This window comes from Peromyscus californicus, unplaced genomic scaffold, assembly GCF_007827085.1.
Source record: "Peromyscus californicus insignis strain IS unplaced genomic scaffold, ASM782708v3 Scaffold_9__1_contigs__length_137607984, whole genome shotgun sequence".
NCBI lineage: Eukaryota > Metazoa > Chordata > Mammalia > Rodentia > Cricetidae > Peromyscus > Peromyscus californicus.
Window position 1 is genome coordinate 45,020,734 of NW_026294617.1, and position 14,148 is coordinate 45,034,881.

The window sequence follows — 14,148 nt, forward strand, 5'->3', positions numbered from 1 at the left end:
AAGGCTGGGGCTGGGGCCAGGGCCTCAAAAGAATTGGGATATCAGTTCCTGGGAATTGGGCTTTTCCCCAGGAAAAGACTGGTATGTCAGCCCAAAGCTGCTGTGTGCTCTGTCTCTGAAGCCCTTGCATTATCCTGTATTCCCATTGTGCAAAGTTGCTTGTTTAGACTCTTGCTGATTTTGTATCATACTATTGTATGATAGGTTCTGCTGACCCTGTCCCATTTCTTCCCTGGAAACAGTACATATAATACTTCAGTTCTGAATAAGTTTGCTTGGCATAAGACATAGTTTGAGTAAGGCCTCCCAACATCAGCTTTATTTTTTCTGTATTTTCTCACCTACTGGCCCTCCCACTCAATACCCCGCCACTGAAGAACAACCTGTGAAGAGAGAACATAAGATAGGGTGAAAGACAATCGTCAAATGCTGTTCTCCGGATAGGACATGCTGTTACACACATGAAATTCACAGAAGGTGTGGTGATCTACACAAGATCAAGCCAGGTAAAACTTTTAGAAAGGGACCCCCAAGGCCCTGCTCCTAGCTGAGGAGCACTTGGGATTTGATGGCTACTGGGGAAAGGAGAGTGATTTTTCTTTATGAGTGCAACCACTGGTGGGTTCCACATGTCCCAGTGGGTGACCCTATGCCCATTCACCAAGAGGTAGCACTAACTGGATTCAGTCGGTTGAAATAAATAGATAAACAAACATAAGGTTGGGAGAGCGATGGAAGGTGTCTGCGGACAGACAGGAGAGGAATAGATATGATCAAGATAACATCTGCACATGTATAACATTTTCAAAGACTAAATAAAAAGTACAAAATAACACAACCATTTTTATTATATGAGTTTTGGAAAATAAGGAATTTTAAGTTACCAATAATACTACTACCTTACTATAACTATTTAAATATCACTTCTAACTTATTAAGTCTTACGTCATAAAATTATAATTTTAATACTTGAAAATAAACTTCGTTGGGTACTTTTTATAATTTATAGGATGCATATCATGAAATTATAGTAAAGAAAATTAATATATTTACCTGTCATAGTTTCCCTTTTTGACTTATTTTTGTGGCAGGATCCATTAAAATCTTAAGGATGTGACTGGAGATGGCTCAGAGGTTAAAGGTGTTTGCTCTACTAGCGAGGGACCTAGGTTCAGATCTCAGCACCCACATTGGGCTGATCACAATCACCTGTAACTCTAGTTCTAGTGAAGCTGTAGCCCTCTTCTAGCCTCTGGGGGCACCTGCCAAGTGTGGTGGTGCACATATAGACAAGCAGGCTCACACATCTAGTAACGTGCAGCTTTCCACCTGTCATCCCCACTGCACATTAGTTCTCTGGACTTGTTCATCTTGCGTACTTGCTCCTTTGTGCCCCCTGACCCACATCTCCCCATCTCCTTTCACCCCCGTAATTAATGATTTGTTCTCCCTCTACGCATCTCTGTACATTTAATGCCACCTCTATTTTTTCAGGTTCTAGTGAAACCATATAGCGTTTTTTCTTTCTGTACCTGGTTTATTTCACTTTCTATAATGGCCTCCAGACACATCAATGTTTTCACAGATGCTAAGACCTACTTTCTTAAGGCTGAATGATGTTCCTATACGTGTGTGTGCACACGTGTAACTCACAATTGCCTTTATCCACCCATCCTTCACTAGACAGTTATTTCCATATTCTGGCTATTATGAACAATATTTCAATAAACATGAGTGCAGATATCTTTTTGAGGTGATGATTTCGTTTATTTAGGTACATACTTAATAGAAGATCACTGGGGTGTGTTGTGATTCTATTTTCAATTTCTCTAGAAACGTTCATATTGTTTTCTATCACAAATGTATCAATCTACATCCATACCAATAATGTACAAATGATCCATTTCTTCTACACCCTCCTAAACATTTTTTTACTTTAACAATAGACAATATTTTGAAACTTTATTTTTAAAAATCTGAAAACATAAAATTATATACATTATTCAAAAGCTAGTCCTTCTTGAGTAATCTTTATTAATAATTAGATGTTTACCCTGTATAACTCCTTCATAAGGTTATATAAGTATGTTTTTAGCAGAACAATAAGACATTCTATCATTTTTTTTCTTGGTTGTGCTTAAGAATAGTGACTATTAAATACATACATAGTTATTGGCAGTATTCTGTTAGTTTACCAAGCCACTATTTCCAAGTAGCTATTAATTCCCAATTGTTCACTATTGTTTTAAAATCCAATAAATAAAACACATTTGTACACATATAGAATAAATACTGAATTATTCTCATTAGCATATACTCCAAAAATAGATCTTTCAAGTCAAAAATATATCCTCCCATAATTTGGATCTGACAATGTCTCTCTGCCCCTGAACATTAAAAAAGATATCATCAACTCTACCGCTCAACATGACTTGATTTGTTTTTAATTTGCCTTTATTTGTTTACAATAATTACAGTATTGAATGTACTGTTTATTGGACATCCTATTACCGTATTGAATTTCCCTCCTTAGGTCATTATTATGTACTTAACATAATCATTGCTACATACTTGACAGAGCTCCTTCTCTTTACATTTCAGGGTATGGAGCTGTGCTGATCTAGCATTGGTATTTTACTTTGCCTTATGGTCTATCTACTTTGCCGTTCTGAAACTTTAAAGAAACCAATGTCTATCCAAGATGGCATTCAGCATCAATCATACTGGCAAGTCTTTCTCTGCCCTCAGATCTGTCATGTTCACCTGCAGTTTTCTATAGTGTGTTTTCTATGGGTCTTCTCTCAGTTTTACTTTTATTGCAATATTTTTAATCCACATGGAATTCATTTTGTATGAAATGTGAGGAAGAAATATAACTTTTTCAATGGATGAGTCAGGTTCCCCATCTCTGTATTTAGTAGTGACATAATACCCACCTTAATACATTATTAAGTGTTCTCGTGTCTGTTCCTTGAGCTCCCAACTTACCTAATTTTATGTTTATTGCTGCACCAAAACTATTCAGTTCTAATTTCTTGAGCCACTAAACTCCTAGAGATTCTTGGTTAAACTTGGTCCTGATGATAAGAATTTTCTTTTTTTATTATTATTTTATTCTAGTTTTTTCAGAGTGTTTGTTTTTTCCAGATGAATTTCAGACCAATTTTTCAATATTCAGGTAGAATATTGAAGTAAGGAAACGGAACTCCCTTTAGGCTTTTTTTGTTGTTGTTATTGTTGTTTGGTGTTTTTTTTTCCTTTTGGTTTTTTTGAGACAGAGTTTCTCTGTGTAACAGTCCTGGCTGTTCTGGAACTCACTTTGTAGACCAGGCTGGCCTCAAACTCACAGAGATACACCTGCCTCTACCTCCCAAGTGCTGGGATTAAAGACATGTGCCACCACTGCCCAGCTCCATTTAGGTTTTATATAAATTACAATAAATGAATAGATTAACTTAGTGAAATAAAATCATAGTGCCTGTAGTTGTCTATTGAAGTCTAGAACATGATCAAGCCAGTCAACATGGCAGCCTGGACGGAGGAGGGGCTCATGAGGCTCCACCCCTTACTGAATTTTGGCAGTCCACAGCTGGTGGGGTTTTCTTCAGGGCTGTGGCCCCTCACAAACCCATGAGTTGGTTATTATGTTCCAGTGGATGGCACTACAGCCACGCACACACAGGTAATACAAACTGAACTCCAAGAAGAGTTGAGGGTGAATATGATCAAATTGCACACTATGTATTAAATTCTCAAGGGATAATTTTTTTAAAAAATCACAAAGTCTTCTTTTTCATTTTGCCTAAGTACTGGGAATTAAACGCTGGGCTCCATGCTTTATAGGTGAGCACTCTATCAGTAATGGCCTTTTTTCTTTTCAAAATCGTCTCTAAAATTAAAATGTGCAAAGGCAAAAGTTCCAGGGGGGAAAAAAATGACATGTTCACGATAAAACAAAAGGACTCTACATTTTACCAGCAATCTTAGTGAATTGAAGAAATTGAAACTCTTTCAAATTAGTTTGATAAATCATTTTAAATAAGAAACATAAGGCACAAAGTAATACTGTGGCTGTCTCACCAGAGAAAAAGAGCCAGATAGGGAAGAATACAACCATCTCTCCTCCACCACCACGCCTGTGAGTGAGGCTCACTACCGAACAGGCACTGAGTGTCTCACCTACATTATCCCTATTTTTCTGTTATTTGACAAGAATGCCTATTCCTTTAAAAAAGGAAGGAAGGAAGGAAGGAAGGAAGGAAGGAAGGAAGGAAGGAAGGAAGGGAAAGAAAGAAAGGAAGGAAGGAAGGAAGGAAGAAAGAAAGAAAGAAAGAAAGAAAGAAAGAAAGAAAGAAAGCAAGCATTCTTTTATTCTTTGTGTCTTTCACATCATGCATCTCTATCCCGTTCATTTCCCTGTCCCTTTGCATCTGCCCTTTGCCCTTGCAACCCCCGCACCCCAAAAAATAAAATTTAATAGGAAAAAAAGAAGGAAAAATCTCTTTATGGAAGCTATAGTGTGACACAGAGAATCATGGAGTGAACCATTTTGTCCATGTATCTTGCAAGTTTTCTCTGTAGAGTCATTGGTCTGGTTTGAGGCCTCTGGCTTCTGCTACACTATGGATGCTGGTCCCTCACTGGGACTCCTCTTGGATATCCTGTTGCTGCCCCATGTTGTGGAAATCCTGTAGCTTTGGATCTGCGGGACTGGCCCCTTCACGTGCTACAGCAGATCAGAAATGGGGTGGATGTTGGGGTGGGCCAACTCATAACCCTGGTTCTGGGCCTTGGTAGTTGCAGGGTTGGTCAGCCTGCCAGCTCTCCTATGTCCTCACCTCCAGGGTGAACTCTCTAGCATCTCCCAGGCTAGTTCACTCCTTGGAGCGATGAACAAGGGATGGGACCAGTTCTCCTGTTTTCATGCCCTCAGGGTTTACTCTCCCACACCTGCACCATCAGGGCCAGCTCTACTGTGTTGCCCAGGCAAAGAGCAGGGGCCACGCTGAGTGCTGCAGCTGGAGAGGAGCAGGGACAGCTCTCCCACTCTTAGGACCTCAGGGTCAGCTCTTCCACCTGCCATAGTCCAGAGTTTGGGGAGGGGGGACATCTCTCCCCTACCCATACCACCAAGAAAGCTGATTCCTTTTACCTTCAAAACTACCAAAAGTAATTTATGGGCGAGCAGATGATGGGTGAAGACTCTACTGAGGGGTTCTTGCAAGAAACCACAATTTTCAGGCTTACTACAAACTTCAAGTCAAACTTGGTTTTCAGTAGGAGATACTTTCACTGTCTCTTTCATTTAAGCGGAACTGATGTTCTGTAACCCTATTTCATTGATTGACAGGGCTAATTTCTGTGAGAAAATGAGAAAGTCCTCTCATGTACTGACCATATGCTCCCAGTAGGTGTTTCTCCATTCCTTTAATTAAATGGATATGAATGGAAATGTAAAGGAGCAAGACAATAGCCAATGCATCCTTAACTCTGTATGTATCATATCACAAATATACATATACATATTATATATATTCTAGTTAACAACAGTAAAGGAACAGGCTAAAATTCAACCCTAGTGTGTGCCTGGGTACCACTGGAGGAGGGTAGTATAGACAACCTACAGAAAAGAGCAAGCCTCTTCCCACTCCATTCATCCCAATATTCTGGGAAGGATTTGACCATCACAGTTAAGGCCTCTCCTGGAAGCTTCACTAGCTGTGTGCCCACTGCCTGGACCTAAAGAAGACGCTTCCTCAGGAAGGATTTCTCGTATTGTCTGAGTCAATAACAAAACCTGGTTTATAGAGTGGAGAGGGGCAGAGGATACCAGGATACCACATAAGTCTAATAGACCTGGGCAATCAATGGGATGGAAGGTCATGATGAGGTCACTCAGGCCCCCCTGGACTTGAAGGCTAGCTGTGTGCTTATGTAATTGATGGGAGGCTGTGAGGGCAGTGGGTGTGCATAAGAACTCATGAGCCAGCCAGCCAGCCAGTCGGAGTTCCAGCAGCTCAACCTGGCTTCTCCAGACTTCTCCTTGCCCATCAGTGTGGGAAAGATGAAACTCCTCCCTGCTGGGGCTAATGTATAACCAAGTAACAACGAGTATACTGTGTGCCTGGAGAACAGGAAGCACTCAGTAACTGATGCCCGTTGTGGTGATTCTCTATAGAAAGCAAGGGTCTGTTTTTCTCACTTTGCTTTCTAATCTATTTCAGAAGAAATTCTAAACAGAAGAATCTCAGAATTGAGTTTTTGTATTTCTTTTATACTGTTTTTACATCTTTAAGGTGAAAATGTATTTTTAATTTACAGAAAGCAAGCAGCCCCAGTGCTGGGAGTGTCAGAGAACCTTCATTCTGTGCTATGCAAAACTCTACTTCAATCTAGATATTTTACCTATACATCCTATGTCAGTGATGAACACTTCTGACAGAGTTCTTAGGCTCCAGGCCAGTTAACTTTTGTGAATGTCTTTATCTTCTTATTACTGTCTTCAGTGCATAAACCCCAGTGCACATAATACGGTAAAGAAGGAAGCCTGTTTCCCAAAGACCAAAGACTCAAAGTGGCTTCAGGAAAAGAAAAAGAGGAAAAGGAAACCCCATGCTACCTTGTAGGCATAAGTAAATTAGTTATGGAGACAGCAGGAATGAAGACACCTTGGGAACACCCACAACCTTTCACGTGACTTCCAGAGCTTAGTGCCAGACTAAAGGGTGGAGTTTTAAAGCCAACAGCAAAACATTTACGCCAAGCTTTGTGTCCTGAGCAACCTTCCGGGCTCACTCCCCTGAAATCAACCCTGAATCCACTAACTGCATGAACCCACACTGCGGAGGTCTGCCAGCAATACAGACCCAAGGAGGATTATTGCAAATAAACTCACTATCCTATTTTTCAACTGCTAGAAACATCGACTCAAGTCAAATTGAAACTGGCTTTAGTTCAGAATTGAATCAAGATAAGATTAACTCATACTAATTAAGTGGCATCTTGATTTCTACCCAGACACTAACTCTGAGGCTTCTGGCCTCTGAATGAAATGATATACACGTAAAGCGAATGCCTACTGGGGGCAAGACTATGAAACTAAGATAAGAAAAGGTGATTTGTCACTGATCTCTGTAAGAATGTTATAGCTTTAGCCAAATTGAATATCCAAAAATAGCCATCCATCTTAAGAAAATACCCAAATGGTTTAAGGCCCAATTAGTAAATTGGCTACATTAATTACTCTTCTAGTTTGCTTCTCTGTTGCTCTGATAAAACACTGACCAAAAGCAACTTGGGCAAGAAAAGAGTTTATTTGGCTTACAGCTTAGAGTCCATCATTAAGGCAAGCCAAGGCAGAAGCTTGAAACAGAAACCACATAGAAATGAGGCTTACTAGCTTGCTTCCTCTACCTTACTCAGCCACTGCTTTTACCCAGCCCAGATCCACCTGCATAGAGATGGCACCACCCGCAGTGGGCTAGGCATCCATATCTACCACCCACATCAATTAGCAATCAAGAAAATGCCCACAGACATTCCCACAGGTCAATCCGATAGAGGCAGTTCCTCAGCTGAGGTTCCCTTTTCCCAGGCGTCAAGTTGAAAACCAAGATTAGTCATCACAGCACAATTACCAAGTTTGTTTTTACTACAACCAGTAATTAAACAACTAGGTAGTTTACTTTTCCTGATACTCTAATGTGCTTTATTGGAGACATGACTATTAAGGTTTGCTTTGGGGAGACATATGCTAAATAGCTTTAGGAAGCTCTCAGTACTGTAACACATTGAAAGAAGTCAATGAATGTCAGCCGAATGTAAATCATAATTAACATTATTATGAGTCATGGAAATCAGTGAATGTACAAATTATAGATATAGATATAGATATAGATAGATATATTAACATAATGTACATTATATTAAATCTACACTAATGGCAACTACTTTGATTTTGCCTAAACATTTTTCATTTCTGATATAATTATTCTGAAAATGAAGAAGTTCTTCTAAATTAAGGAGAGGTAAAAGATGTAAGTTGAGCCTGAGACTAATAAAAGTTAAAGGATAGAAAAGAAAGAAAGAAAGAAAGAAAGAAAGAAAGAAAGAAAGAAAGAAAGAAAGAAAGAAAGAAAGAAAGGATAGAAAACAACAATCCACTCAAGTCCAAGCAGACATTCTAGATGACGATCTTCCAATAATGAATCATCTGTCACATGTTTAGCCCCGTGTACTTCACACTAGGAAGTGCTGACGCAAGGCTGACTCACAAAGCCTTGACCAGAGGACCAGGGGAATGAACCTCAAAGTATTGCTCTTCTCTGGCTGCAATGGCTGTATCGAAGCTCCCGCCTGTTTATTCAAACCTAAAGAACCTGGTCACTGTGTTCTAAAAATACTGAGATCCACACTGAACCTGCACTTTGAGACAGGGTTCAAACGATGTTTGATTTTGGAGGATGATAGGAAATTTCAAAATTGATTCTAAGCCTAAAGATATCCCATAACTGGTGTGTGGGCTCTAAAGAAACTTTTGCCTCAGTCTAGAACAAATAGAACCAATTTAACACGTATGTACCCTCATCATACTGTGGCCACTAAAGAAACTTCCGCCTCAGTCTAGAACAAACAGAACCTATTTAACACGTATGTACCCTAGTCATACTGTGGCCACTAAAGAAACTTCCGCCTCAGTCTAGAACAAACAGAACCTATTTAACATGTATGTACCCTCGTCATACTGTGGCCATGACTGTGAAGCAGAGCCAGAGCTGTTGTCTGTCTCATGAAGTTGTGAAATAATTGATGGGTGAGAAAATTAACAAAGCCAAAATATCTGAGTGCTTCTGTTCTGAGTCACATCCATACTGTGCACTTTTTAAGACAGCTCCTCCCAATTAAAACCTAGAGCCATCCTGGAAGATGCATGGGGGAACTATGGAAGATTAAGAGTCAGCAGCATTTTGTCCAAGGAACCAAGAGGTGATCAACCTGAGACTGGAGCCAAAGCCCTGTACTCTAAAACCACACACTAGATAAGACAGAACAACAACAACAAAAATTCTCAGATGGTTTTGTCTTTGAGTGTATTAGAACATCCCACCCCACTTCTGACCTTTTGAGGGGAACTCTAGTAATAGAAAACTTGAGCTGACTTGTGATGAAATCTATTAGGATGGGTTTCCACAGAGAGAGGCAAGGGGTTCTTCTACGTGGGAGTCGTATCTGTTGAATGACCAATGTGGAATTAACAATAAAGTAAGCTGAATGAAATTCATCCAACTCCAAAAAAAGAAAAAAAATTAAAGACCTCAAATATAAAGGTCCAATTTTATAGTTTCAATACCAATCTATAAAGGCATATACAAAACACCTCCTATCAAAAGTCAAGAGTTTAAGAGCAGTACGTAAAAAGAATCTACATTCTGATTTTCCAGAAAGGGGAAAAAAATGTCTCCTCTTTATAAAAAACAAAAGTCCCAAAATCAATACCAAAGCAACTCTCTCTATCCACATCGTCTCACAAACACAATCCATGAGGGTAGGAACATCGAAGTTCTCCCTTGATTCAGGAGCCAACCTGGGATCACATATCGTGTTGAGCTTTTGTGCTTCCTCAGTCTAGTTTAACTCAGTCACTCTGCCTCTCTTTTTCTTTCTCTGCTCTTGACATTTTTTGAAACAGGTTGGTTATTTTGTAGGACTCCTTCAAACCTGGATTTCTATGGTGTTTCCTCACTGTTATGTGAGATCCGGGTAACAGATTTTTGGCAGGAATATCACAAAAATGATACTGTGTGCTTCCCAGGAGAGCACATCAGGAGGCTCAGGATGCCAGTCTGTCCTATGAGCCATGACGTTCATTTGGTCACCGGGTGCCAGGGGCTCTGCCAGGTCCTCTACCTGTAACTATGCCATTTTCCTTATTTAATTGATGAATATTGTAGGGATATATTTTGACATTATCCTTTGAAACTCTGAAATCTGTTCACCATCACGTTTTATCCACCATTTTTAGTGCTGATTAACAATAATTACAAAATGGTGATTTCTCTTTTACATCATCAATCCCCATTCTCCTTTCATCGATTGGCTCTGTGTCTACTGTAGGGAGGCATCACCTCTTCTCCTCCAACCCATTTACATTTCTCTATTTATTGTTAATATAGACTGATTTGTTTTTATTTTATTTAATGTTATATTCTACTAGTGTCTTTCTGATGTCCACATCTATAAATATTTTTAAAATGGTGCTAGAAACAAGAGCCATTTCTCAAATGCCAAGAAACTAAGACTGCTTTGAATGTTTAAAAAAATCAAGAAAGTAAATAAATTTGTTTTTGATTTCCTGCCTTCCAAAAAGATCCAGATGTCAATAGAGGAAAGCTTAGAAGGGATGTTCAGAAGAGAAAGATTTAAAAATCATCATACAATTGGATTTTGATGAGGAAGGACTCTGTCTTGGAATTTTATTCAAGTGCTCATAATTGACTGTGTCTCACAAAATCTCTGCTTCTAAAGCCTGAGAGATGGTTCAAAGGGTAAAGGTGTTTGCTGCCAAATCTGATGACCTGAGTTGGATCCTCAGCTCCCATATGGTGGAAGAAGAGGACACTCCTGTGGGTTGTCCTCCAATTTCCACAGGCAGGCTGTGCTTCGTGTGTACGTTCACACACTAAATGAGCAATTTCTTAATATGCCACTCCTTTTCCATTTCATATTTCTTGACTGTTTCAAGGAGGCAGAAGGCACACACACACTCTACTCAGGAGATCGTACTCCATGGACCAGTTACAAGGTACCAGTTACTTTACTGAGTTGCTGGAGCCCCAAGTGATGGCCAATGCTCGCTATTGCTTTTATTGTTTCCTTTATTTTTTGAGATTAAAATATAATCTCACCATATATTTCTTCTATTTCCTTCCTCAAAGCCCTCATATTCAGCCCTCCTTGCTCTCTTTCAAATTTATAGCCTCTTTTTCCATTAATTGTTATTTCATACATATATGTATAGTTATATACGTATCTATTCCTAAATATACCTTGTATAAGGTTACTTGTATGTATGTTTTCAGGGCTGGCCTTTTGCTGTTAGATAAGCAATTGGTGCGCTCTTCCCTGGGGAAGGCTGTTGCTCCCGCTCTCAGCATCCCTTAGTTGCCTGTAGTTATCTGAGTAGGTTTGTTCAATTAAATGTGCATGGACATCTCAAAATGAACCCTAAACCTTCTCCCTGAGCCCAGAAAACTAAATGTAGCAGTTGATACTTTTTCAAATTATTTTTAATTCTTGGACACAGAAGATCTTAGGTTTCTGCTCCATCAAGAGTTATTGGTGCCAGTTTGTTACAAGAGATGGCATTCCTTGGATCATCTGGTGAAGGTTGCATCTGCCACTTGCTTATTAGTATCTGCCAGTTAACATTACTATTGTTAGTTTTTAAAGGAACAAAAAAAATTTGCTCATTATTAGCTGGATAACATTTCTTGAGCAACATTTTTCCAATCATGCTACAAATTATTTGTATTCATGATTTCAGTTAATTCTTAAAAGCACGTAAGGTAATGAATTTGTGTAAAAACACTAGCGTTGTCAAGGGTGGGGCTGCTTGTCCCATAAACTAGAATATAGCTGTGTAAGTTACCGTGACGAGCCTCCACGCAACCTGTCTCCAGAGTCCTGACCGGTGTGCTTGAAATACCTCCAGAAGTGCAGAGACGGGAGGCTTTTCTTTTGATATCAGAACGGTCTTTGATTCAATCCCACCAGGTATATTCCACTTCTAGAGCCACATTAAAGGAAACTGTCTCAGGACGGGGGCTGTGCTGACTGAACTGCTCAGACTCCAAACCTCGAGCTTATCTTGGACCCATCTTTCCCCCTTCCCTTCCTTTCTCCCTCACCACACCTAATTAGGCAGCACATCCTGTCAATTTTACCTCCAAACTGCCCCTTAGATCCATTCTCTCCTCTCCACTGGCCGTCCTCCAAGTATACCACTTACTCCCTCACCTCACTGCTGGATTCTTCTCCTCCTTCTCTTTCCTTCCTCCTTTCCTTTATCACTCCCACCACAGGAAAGTTGTCTCATCCAGCTTGGGTCATGGCATTCACCTGCTCAAAAACCCTCAAAGCCTCCCCATTGCTTGGAACATGAAATCCTTGCTTGTTGGCTTGAATCTGTAGATGCCTAACACATGGTCCCTGATGATTCTCCACCCTCTACATTCACCAATGCGCTTCCAGTTTCCTAAGACAGTCAGCCTTAGGTGGTCCAGCTTTCTGCTCCTATTCAACACCCCGTCTACCTAGAACATTCTTCTCTCTCTATTTCTTCCCTGTCCCTGCTCCGCAATCCACACTCCTGTTGCTGATCTCAGTTACTTCTTGTCAAAGAGATGCTTATTTACTGAAAGTCAAGCCAACCTTAAAGTAGTTAAGTGAGCCTATAAAGTATCTACTATATAAAGATATTCCAGAACTCACTATCCATGAAGAGACTGCCTTAATTAGGTTGATATACCCTTCCTACACAAGCCTGTTCTGTTTATGATTCTCTTATGGTGTTTGCCAAATTCTGCCTTGCATTAAAGCTAACTATCTATACTTCCATCTCCTCATGAGATTGCGAATGCTGGAGAAGGGTAGCCACCTGAAATGGTTATTTCCTCATAGCATGTATTGACAGGAGTCTCTGAGTACTGGTGAGAAATTTTGTCATTGTAAGAAAATGCCAGGTTTTTTTATAGATTAATGGAAAGCAAAAATTATGAGGTAGACAAATATATATTGGTATATAAATACACATATGCATATATAAAATTATATATAGTTATAGATCTATATATAATATCAGGGACTAATAGTGAGAAGCTAATAACTATCTACTTATTGTTGATTGAAAATATAGACTTTAAGTGGACACTGATCAAAAGATTTCATAAGCTATACTTTCAGTGCTTGAGATTTGACGTCTTCCTGTTTTTCTTTAATGAGATCATTTAGAACCTACCTGAGACTTTTTTGGGTTTTCGAGACAGGGGTTTCTCTGTGTAGCTTTGTGCCTTTCCTGGAAATCGCTCTGTAGCCCAGGCTGGCCTTGAACTCACAGAGATCCGCCTGGCTCTGCCTCCCGAGTGCTGGGATTAAAGGCATGCGCCACCACCACCCGGCTTAGATTTTTTTTAATATTTAACAAGTTCCAACAGTCAACAAAAAAGATAACTGCACGCGCACGCACACACACACACACACACACACACACACACACACACACACACACACACAGAAAAACTCACACATTTTTCTAAAAACAAATATAAATGGGAACTAGAGGGGTGACACAGTGGATAAGAGTGCTTGCTGGGCAAGCACAAGAACCTGAGTTCAAATCACCAGCACCCGTAAATAGGCAGACATGACTGGGTTTGCCTGCAGCCCCAGCTCTGTGAGGACATAGACAGAGAATCTATGGAGCTTGCTGCCTGCCAGCCGAGCGCCAGTGAAAGGCCCTGTCTTACAACAACAGAGCAGGGCATGATAGGGCAGGCCACCTGACACCCTCCCCCAGCCTCAGCATTCACACAGCAAATACACAGACAAATACATAAATAAAAAATGTAAAAAGACTTTAGGATTTCAAAACAACAACAACAACAAAAAAAAATCCTACTGTTTCACTCCCTAATTGTATTCCTGGGAACTTACTATGAGAAAATAATCAGAAACGCAGATTAAAGAGTTGTGGTCAAAATTCTGATCAAAGAGTCACTTATAATGATAAAAATTGGGGGGAAAACTAAATTATTAAGCAATAGAGAAATAAATTATGTAGCATTCTTATAGTGGAATATCTAGCAATCATTAAGAATAACATTGAACGCTGTTTAAGAGAGTGTGACAAGATCAAAGACAGTATGACACAGAACCATGCAGTGTGACTGCATTTTGTGTAAGTTCTTTGGTGAGAAAACAGATGCTTGTGTCCCCTCTCTACACATCTACTTTTTCCAAGTTTTTACAATAAAAACTGGTTTCTAGTCTTTAAAACCCAAAATAGAAATAAATGATGATCCTGACTTATTCCTAGTAGGACCAAGACTCAAAGACCAAGCAAGTCAGTTCTTTATTTCCTCTGAGAGTGAA